Raw genomic sequence first — 10389 nt, forward strand, 5'->3', positions numbered from 1 at the left:
ATTACATTTGCCTTCTTCACCACTGAATCAACAAGCAAATATACCTTCAGGCTATCCTACATGAGGACTCCTAGTTCCTTTGCATTTGGGTATTTTCAATTTTCTCCCCATTTAGAAAATAGTCTGCCTGTTTATTTTTTCTACCGAAGTCCATGACCATACACTTTCCGACATTGTATTTCATTTGCTACTTCTGTGCCCATTCTCCTAATCCAAGTCCTTCTGCAGCCTCCATGTTTCCTCAACACTACCTACTCCTCTACTTACTTTTGTTCCATCTGCAAACTTGGCCATGCAAAGCCATGTATTCCATAATCAAGATCATTAATATACAACATAAAAAGAAGTGACCCCAACACCATCCTCTATGGAACACCATAAGCAACTAGCAGTGAACCAAAATATAACCATTCATTACTTTGTAAATCTTGATCATAGCACTCTATATATATATTCTAAATCAAGAATCCAATTTGATAATCAAATCTCTTTTCCTAGAAAAGTCATGAAACATTCATATCAAAATGAATGGCAGAACTTTGTAAAACATTGAAGGCCACAGTAGGAGTACTGTGCCAAATTCTGAGTGGAATATGAAAGATGATTTATCAGAGCAGTAATAGAATATGGAAAGAACCGAGAAGCTGGGATTGATCTCCTTATCGCAAATATGTAGTTAGATTTAAGAGAAATGTTCAAGATGATGAAGGGTATTAATAAGTACGTATATTCCTAATAGAAGAATAGTTGATTCCCAGCGGACACAGATTTCGCATTGGGAAAGAACATTAAATACAAAAATCACAATATGTGTACCATTCTGTCAAAATTTAAAAGGGTATCAGATAAATGCTTGAAACAAAAATTATTGCAAAGCTACATGGAAAGTGCCGAGGAATCAGTATGATTGAAGGACTCTTTCACAAAGTTCAGCATAAGTACCATGAGGTACAACCTATCTCAATTTATAATCCTCAGTTGTATCTCACAAGTGGAGGTGCTGAAGGTGAAGGTGCTGAAGGGTTCCTGTCCATGTTGGAGGTTTGAATCTGGAGCTCAGGTGGCCAATGGTTTGGAATGGACTCTGTGGCTGTAGAGGCTGTGGAAGCACTGGAGGCAAATTTATGGATGCTCAGTGACTCTGGGGGGACTCTCTTTTGCTTCTCTTTCTCTGACTGTAAGGAGGCGCTTCAGGCAATTTCTGCCAATGGCGAATCTGTCTGCCTTATAGCAGGGAAAAGCAATTTCATGTAATATGATAGTTTTATGACAATGACAATAAATTGAATCTTGAATCTTAAAAGCATGGAAGCCAAACTAGAACTGTATACCACACCAGTATGGGTTTGGTCACCCTTCACAAACCACAAGCCTTCATGGACAAGGATGCAAGGAAGATTTACGAGGATGTTATCAGGATGAAATAATTGCATGGAAAGTGGATATCTAGATAAACAGGAAAATTTGCAGACACTGTGATCGAGTGTAATATACAAAGATACTAGAGAACCTTAACAGGTCATGCAGCTTCTATAGAAGGCAAAGGGAGATAACCAACCGTTCGGGCCTGAGCCCTTCATCAAGTAATGAGCAGAAAGCAGGCAAGCGCCTGAATAAAAAGATGTGGGGAGAGGCAGGGGGAGGAGTGCAGGCAAGAAGTCATAGGTGTATATGGGTGGGAGGGCAGAAGAGAAAAAAGCTGAGAAGTGATAAGGGGAGGAGGTATCTAAAAAGAGAAGAGGATGTAGAATTGGAGGAAAACAGATCGTGCAAATAAGGAAAGAGAGAGACAGGGAGGTGCTGAACAGAAACCAGAGAAGTCGACATTAATGCCATCTGGTTGGAGAGTGCCCGGACAAAATATTAGGCATTCCTCCAATTTGTAGGTGGCCTTTGTTTGGTAGTGCATGAGGCCATGAACAGACATATTGATATGGGAATGGGGTGCAGAATTGAAATGGTTGGTCACTGGGAGGTTCTAGTTATTGCAGCAGACAGAGTAAAGATGCTTAATGAAATGATCTCCCAACATTAACTGACTTCTCCAGTTTCCATTAGCCCCCTCCCCATCTCTATTTTTACCTATCCTTGTTTCCTTTTTTCCAGCTTCCACCTGCTTCTCTTTCCATTCAGAAAGCTATCACCTCCCCTTCTCAGCTTTTTTCTCTTCTGCCCTCTCACCTTTATCCACCTGTTATCTCTTGCCTGTTGGTCAATGCTCCTTCCCCTTCCCTCCTCATTTTTTATTCCAGTGTCTCTCTACTTTCTGCTCATACGTGAAGAAGGTCTTAGGTGAAAACTATATCTCTTGGTTCCTTTAGACACTGTATGACCTGCTCATGTTCTCCAGCATTTTTATGTATTGCATAGAATTATCTAGTTGTTTTCTTTGAAACTGAGGAAGCTGAGGGTAAGGGGACAGGTGGAGGGAAGAGGCTTGTGCATAAAATTTGAAGGCCTTATTTTCAATTAATGGGGAGGAAACACTTCTATTCATAAAGACACGATGGGCCAGCAACCCATCCGTAATATTCTTTTACAATCTGCTATCAAGAAACAGACTGATCATCACTGCCATCACATGCTACAGATAACAGATGACTCAGGCTATGCAGCTTTGCTCCTTTGTCATTCCATGTGACCACTGGATTTAAGGAAGTGGCACCACCACAGAAATTAACTTTGAGAGCATAATGACCACAACAACTGGAATGGATGCTGGGTTACACAGTTCTCATTAAAGAGTGAACGCAGTATAACTCAGTCCAGTTTTCTACAGAATAAGTTAATAAAATAATGATAAAATACATCTTAAAATGATAAGATTGTGAGGTTCAGTTATCAAGTGATATTCACAGACAACCATCTTTTTTGCCATGCAAGAGCTACGCAAGGGTAGATTTCATGTCTGCAGTTAGCTTTGCAGAGACAATGGGAAGTGTTTGTAAAAGTTTCACAAATAGTTGTTAATGGACCAGCATGTTTGAACAGGGGAAAAAGAACTATTTGTGGTAACCTGGAAGTAGAAGTTATCTTTTGGAAAAACTCAAGAGGGGACAAATTTCTTCAGCAAGACATTTTAGTTGAAGGAGATCAGTTTGTGTGTCCAACAAACAACAAATATGTCTCTGAAACCTACAAAGACCTTCCTGAGCAGTAAAAACTTAAGCTAAAGCACCAGATCCTGGTGAATAAAATATCTGTTCAATTCTGTGCACAGTATGGAAGATTGCCTGATACCAGTGAACTTGAAGAATTGAAAAGTGAATGAATGGACAGTGAAAAACTTTCCTGAACACACACATTATATACACGTGTGCTTAGAATTAGGATTAGGTTAAGAGTAAGTTAAGTATTTATCTTATTATTATGTATTAAGACAATAAAACCAGTTTTGGTTAAGTAGCCATTGTCTTGGTGAATTTCTGTTGCTGCTGGTTTCCGAGTCCTTTGAGATCATAACAGTACGTAAAATCAAAGATACACAGGGAAATCACAAATGCTGGAATCTAAAGCCAAATATACTCTGCTGGAAGAACTCAGCTGGTCCCGTAGCATCAGGGAGAAACTTAATCAGGAGTGAGGAAAGTTAGAACATAAGTAGTGTAAAGAGGACAGAGTGGGAGGGGTGATACAGGGGCCTCATATAGAATTGGGGAAGCAAACAGGGCAGAGATGCAGGACTGGCAGTTGCCAGGCCAAGGAAGAGAGAGGCAAGAAAAACGAAGGGAGGGAGGGAAAAGATACAGTGAGGAGAAGGTGATTAGAAAACAAAGGCTGGCATTGCTGGAATCAAACAGGTAGAGAAGGTGAGAATAGAGGTATAAAGAGCGACCAGATGGAACTAGAGGGAGGGGTAGGAAGCCAATGGAGAGATGGGAGGTGGGGTAGAATGGAACCAGAGAGGGGGGAAGAATGGAACCAGTTGGGGGGGGGAGAGAGGGGGGGGTCAGAATGGAACCAAAGAGAAGAGGGCAGAATGGAACCAGAGAAGGGGGAGAATGGAACCAGAGAGAAGGGGGAGAATAGAACCAAAGAGGGGGGACAGAATGGAATCAGGGAGGGAAGTGGAATGGAACCTGGGGGGGGGGTGCTGGGAGTGGGAATGGAATGAGAAAGTGGGGGAGGGAGATGGAACCAGAGGGGCAGCAGGAGAATGGAACTGGAGTGGGCAGGGATGAGAATGGGAGAGAGTGTTTGGAAAGGATGACAAAAAGGGGTGGGATGGGAAGAGCAGAAGGGGTATAGAATAGAGAAATGACTCCTTACCTGAAATTAGAAAATTATACATCCATACCATTGGCCTACCCAGTTGGAGTTTGAGGTGTTGTTCCTCTAGTTTACATTGGGCTTCACTCTGGCAATGGAGTTTGGTTTCACTGAAGTGGAGGAGCACTCAGTGCAGTAGATGAGTTTTGACAATATACATATGAATCGTTGCCTCACATTAAATGACTGCTTCAGATTTCAGATTTATTGTCAGAGTACATTCATGACATCACATACAACCCTGAGATTCCTTTATCCTGCAGGTGTGGTAGAATTACCACTAAGTGCAAAAAATAAACTGTACACAGTATAAACATGTAAACAAATAATGAAGGTAAACAAACTGACTGTGCAATACAGAGAGAACAAAAGAAAATAAATAAAGTGCAAAGTTGGAGTCCTTAAATGAGTCTCTAATTGAGTTTGTTGTTGAGAAGTCTGATGGTGGAGGGAGAGCAGCTGTTCCTGAACCTGATGGTGCGAGTCTTGTGGATGGGTGGAAGAATACACAAATGCTGGAGAAATTCAGTGCCTTTATGCACCAAAGGTAAAGATACATCACCAACGTTTCTGGCTTGAGTCATTCATCAAGGTGTAGGGGAAACATTAGATGTCCAAACGAAAGGGGAGAGAGGGATGGTGAGGGTGGGAGATGATAGGTCGAGGGGGGTGGGGAGGACCACAGGAAGGGGGATGGAGTCTAGGCTAGGTGGAGAGAGAAAGGAAGTTGGAACTGAATAACTAGTTAAAGGTGAAGGGAGGGTGGAAAAAAAGCAAGCTGATTAGTGGAATGCAGTGAACTCAGTGTTTATGCCCTGGGGTTGGAGGGTGCCCAATCTGTGGGTGGTCCGGGTGGGGTGCTGTGAAAGGCCATGGACAGACATGTGAGCTTGAGAGTGACTCAGAATTGAAATAGTTGGCTACGGGGAGGTCGCTTTTGTTCCGGACGGAGAGGAGGTGCTGGGCAAAATGATTTCCTAATCTGCAACCGGTCTCTCCAATGTCGAGAAGGCTACAGAGGGGACACCAGATGCAGTAAATTAGTTCTTTGAAGGTACAAGGGAAGTGTTGCTTCACCTGAAAGGTCTGTTTGAGACTTCGGACCGTGGTGAGGGAGAAGGTATAGGTGCGGGTGCAGCTATTACACCTCCTACGACCACAGTGGAAGGTGCCGGGGGTGGGGGGGTGGGTGGGGATGTAAGAATGCACAAAGGAGTCATGGAGGGAGCGGTCCCTATGGAAGGCTGAGAGGGGAGGAGAAATAAAAATGTATCTGGTGGGGTCCTGTAGTAAGTACCAGAAATTCAGAAATTCAAAATGCAGAAGCTGGTGGGGTGGTGGGTGAGGATGAGGGGGATTCTGTGTTTATTGATTTGAGGGGCAGGGGCAGATGAGTGGGGAATGGAGATGTGGGTGAGGACTGAGTTAATTGTGGTGGAGGGGAAACTATGTTTGTGGAAGAAGGCAGACATTTCAGAGGCTCTGGACTGGAAGACCTCATTTTGAGATCAGATGTGGTGGAGACGGAAAAATTGAGAGGGGATGGAGTTCTTGCAGGGGACAGAGTGTGAGGACGAGTAATCCAGGTAGTTGTGGAGTTAGAGGATTTGTAATAAATGTCAGTGGAGAGTCTGCCTCCTGAGATGAAGACAGAGAAATCCAGAAAAGGGAGAGTATCATCAGAGACGGACCAGGTGAGTTTGAGATTCGGGTGGAAATTGGCCATGAAATTGATGAAATTAACGAGCTCATCTGCATGAGGCCGCCCCGATGTAGTCGGCAATGTACTGGAGTTGGGGGGGTCCTGCCTGTGTAGTCTTTAGCATGTTTTGCTCCACAAAACCCTCAAACAGGCAGGAATTCTGCAGATGTTTGCTGCTACCCTCCAAAGGCAGCATTCCCTGTACTCAATAATGGGGAGGGTTTTGCTTGTCATGTCCTGGGCTGTGTCCACTACCTTTGGAGGGCTTTATGCTCTGGGGAATTGGTGTTTCCACACTTCTGTAAAAATTTTACTGTGTTTCTGGTGTCATTCCAAACCTCCACAAACTCCTGAGGAAGTAGAGGTGCAGGTGTGCTTTCTTCACAATGCCATAAGTGTGTTGGGTCCAGGAAAGATCCTCTGAGATAGTGACTCCCAAGAACCTAAATTTGCTCACCCCCTCAACTTCTAATCTCCCAATGATCACTGGCTTTTCTTTCCTGAAGTCAACAATCAGCTCCTTAGTTTTGGTGATATTGAGGGGAAGGTTGTTGTTGGTGCACCATTCAGCCAAGTTTTCAATCTCCATCCTGTATGCTGACTCATCCCCTTCCTTTATACAACCCACTATTGTAGTATTTTCAGAATATGCTTGGGACCCTGGATGTTTTTTGAGGGATTGCATGGTAAAGTACCAGGGTTCACAGAGAGGTGGGTGGGGAGGGATGAGCAGACACAGTGATGGGGGTGAGCATGTCCAAACTGGAATCACTCCCCCGCCACATCCATGCAGCCACATCCATGCAGCCTCATCCATGCAGCCTCATCCATGCAGCCACATCCAACCTTTCATTCTTGGAAAATTACCAATGCTTTTAATCACACCTATTCCAAATATGAATTCAAGCAAGATGTTTGAAAGGCATTGTGGTCAAATTCCAAAGGATGCATCTTACCACGAGGGGTGCACAGGATGGGGTCTGATCAACTTGTCAATCGTACTGTGTATTCTCAGTTCCACAGAACTGAGTGGAGTCTTCCCCATTTGTAGCATTGAAGAGCGATATCTGAAACCGTATTAACTGTGATGGATTACAGTGCTCCGGAGGACTCAAGATCTAACACCTCCAGCAATTGCTTTGTACATTAAAAAGAGAAAAGTGTTCTATGGAACATTACTCACACTTTTTGGCAAAAATATACTATATGTATCAGGCACATGAGTGAGGTAAAATAAAGAACAAAGTGGTTGCATGAGGCATACAGTGGGGGTCAAGGAAGCACAGCACCCTTGTGAGGGGAAGATTTGGGAGCAGCAACCCCCCATTTGGAAAAAAAATTGTAAATGTACACACATAATTACCAATTTCAAGCCATTAAAAAACTAGTTATTTTAAACAAAATCAATTGTTTTTTTATAGTGAGCACAGTATATCAGACTACCATCTGTACCCAGAGTCCAAGCCCCATCCGCATCGACCTACATTGTCATATATTCAAACCAGAGTGTCTAGTTCTCCTGACCCAAAGCAATACCAGCCCATAACTAGCACCTAGCATGCCAAGCAGTGTCTTTGACCGATTTCCATCCAATCCCCAAGTAGTAACTACTACCCTGCACCAAATCCCGAGGCAGTGCCCCTGCCCAACCTGTCCTCAATTCACAGGCAGAGCCCCTGCCCAATCTGCACCCAATCCCCAGGCAGAGCCCTGCCCAACCTGCACTCAATCCCCAGGCAGAGCCCTGCCCAACCTGCACTCAATCCCCAAGCAGAGCCCTGCCCAACCTGCACTCAATCCCCAGGCAGAGCCCTGCCCAACCTGCACCCAATCCCCAGGCAGAGCCCCTGCCCATCCTGTCCCCAGGCAGAGCCCTTGGCCAACCTGTCCTCAATCACCAGGCAGAGCCTATAGTCAACACTTTCAGGTTCTAGTATTTCCCAATTTCAAAACCCGTCATCTTCAGGGAAACATGAGCAACGATATTCTGAATTAGTATCTTATTAATCCAATAAACCAAACTTTGTAGTTGTAGCTTTAATTTGTTGATAAACATTTTGCATAACTTCGCATTGAGATTTCCATAACAATGAATAAACAAAGCATATACAGTATGATACAATGATATTCAACTTTAAACAGATATAAAAGAAAGAAGATAATGTACAGTGAAATAAGACGAATTCAAAGAAAAATATCTTGAGCTTACATCCAGTTCATAATTCTTCCAAGAATGAGATGCAAGTTCTTAGTCCTCTCGAATATTATGACATATAACATCATAGTCACTATGGTAACACTACAAACAATACTTTTCCTTAAAGAGATAGACATATTCAAACCAGAGTGTCTAGTTCTCCTGACCCAAAGCAATACCAGCCCATAACTAGCACCTAGCATGCCAAGCAGTGTCTTTGACCGATTTCCATCCAATCCCCAAGTAGTAACTACTACCCTGCACCAAATCCCGAGGCAGTGCCCCAGCCCAACCTGTCCTCAATTCACAGGCAGAGCCCTGCCCAACCTGCACCCAATCCCCAGGCAGAGCCCTGCCCAACCTGCACTCAATCCCCAGGCAGAGCCCTGCCCAACCTGCATTCAATCCGCAGGCAGAGCCCTGCCCAACCTGCACCCAATCCCCAGGCAGAGCCCTGCCCAACCTGCATTCAATCCGCAGGCAGAGCCCTGCCCAACCTGCACCCAATCCCCAGGCAGAGCCCTGCCCAACCTGCATTCAATCCGCAGGCAGAGCCCTGCCCAACCTGCACTCAATCCCCAGGCAGAGCCCTGCCCAACCTGCACTCAATCCCCAGGCAGAGCCCTGCCCAACCTGCACTCAATCCCCAGGCAGAGCCCTGCCCAATCTGTCACCATTTCTTTGCACTGATGTTCATCTATTACTCAGGGGTTTTCTTCCCCGAATCTTAAAAGCAATTAGTCTTTCCCAATCGTTTCTTCACGCACGGTTTTCGAGATACACGAGTGCGCTGTTGGCACAAAGAGCACGGCATTGCACCCGAAGGGGAGGGCATGGGGATGCGCCGCGGCTGCTGCTATACTGCAGGGAACACGGCTGCCCGAGTCGGCAGAGCAACAACCCAGCACTGCCCCGCGAGCAGAGGGAGTCAGGGCAGGCCGGGAGGGCACTGAGAAAACACGGAGGTGGATTTTAAAAATGCCGAAATCCACGGAAAATTCACATGTCCGATTTATCAGCAATAACAATTTGGGAGGAACAAGGTTATATAAGCAAGCTGGACGAGCGCGGAATGAAAGATGGAGAGCCATCCCTGCAAACGGCGGAAAGGGTTGCGGAGGGGTCAAGCTTTAGCTGGCAGCAATGAGACTGGAGGATGCGCTGAATGGAGAGGATGGTGGGGTAAAAGGATCCCTCTTCTGGTTGGAGGGAGGCGGGACTTTGAGAGACGGGGGAAGCCACGAAGTTTGGAAAAGAGGGACATTTCAGGTGTTGTGGAATGGAAGGCCTCATCTTGAGCAGATGCGAAGAAACTAGGGAAACGGCATGACCTCCTTGGAGCAGACGGGGCGTGAGACTCGTAGTCTAGATCTTGACCAAAGGATATTTCGCATGTAGAATCTGTGAAAGGACCTAAAATCACTCGGTTGTTTTCTTTTTCTTCGGTCAAGACGCACTGGAGTAATTTCTCCCGCCCCTCAGTCTAGGATCTCCCGCCCCTCAGTCTGGGATCTCCCGCCCCTCAGTCTGGGATCTCCCGCCCCTCAGTCTGGGATCTCCCGCCCCTCAGTCTGGGATCTCCCGCCCCTCAGTCTGGGATCTCCCGCCCCTCAGTCTGGGATCTCCCGCCCCTCAGTCTGGGATCTCCCGCCCCTCAGTCTGGGATCACCCGCCCCTCAGTCTGGGATCTCCCGCCCCTCAGTCTGGGATCTCCCGCCCCTCAGTCTGGGATCTCCCGCCCCTCAGTCTGGGATCACCCGCCCCTCAGTCTGGGATCTCCCGCCCCTCAGTCTGGGATCTCCCGCCCCTCAGTCTGGGATCTCCCGCCCCTCAGTCTGGGATCTCCCGCCCCTCAGTCTGGGATCTCCCGCCCCTCAGTCTGGGATCTCCCGCCCCTCAGTCTGGGATCTCCCGCCCCTCAGTCTGGGATCACCCGCCCCTCAGTCTGGGATCTCCCGCCCCTCAGTCTGGGATCTCCCGCCCCTCAGTCTGGGATCTCCCCCCCCTCAGTCTGGGATCTCCCCCCCCTCAATCTAGGATCTCCCGCCCCTCAGTCTAGGATCACCCGCCCCTCAGTCTAGGATCTCCCGCCCCTCAGTCTAGGATCTCCCGCCCCCCAGTCTAGGATCTCCCGCCCCCCAGTCTAGGATCTCCCGCCCCCCCAGTCCAGGATCTCCCGCAGAAGTTGTGCCATCGCACCCGTCACTTACTTCCTTTCTCT

This window comes from Narcine bancroftii, chromosome 2 (assembly GCF_036971445.1).
Source record: "Narcine bancroftii isolate sNarBan1 chromosome 2, sNarBan1.hap1, whole genome shotgun sequence".
Taxonomy (NCBI): Eukaryota; Metazoa; Chordata; class Chondrichthyes; order Torpediniformes; family Narcinidae; genus Narcine; species Narcine bancroftii.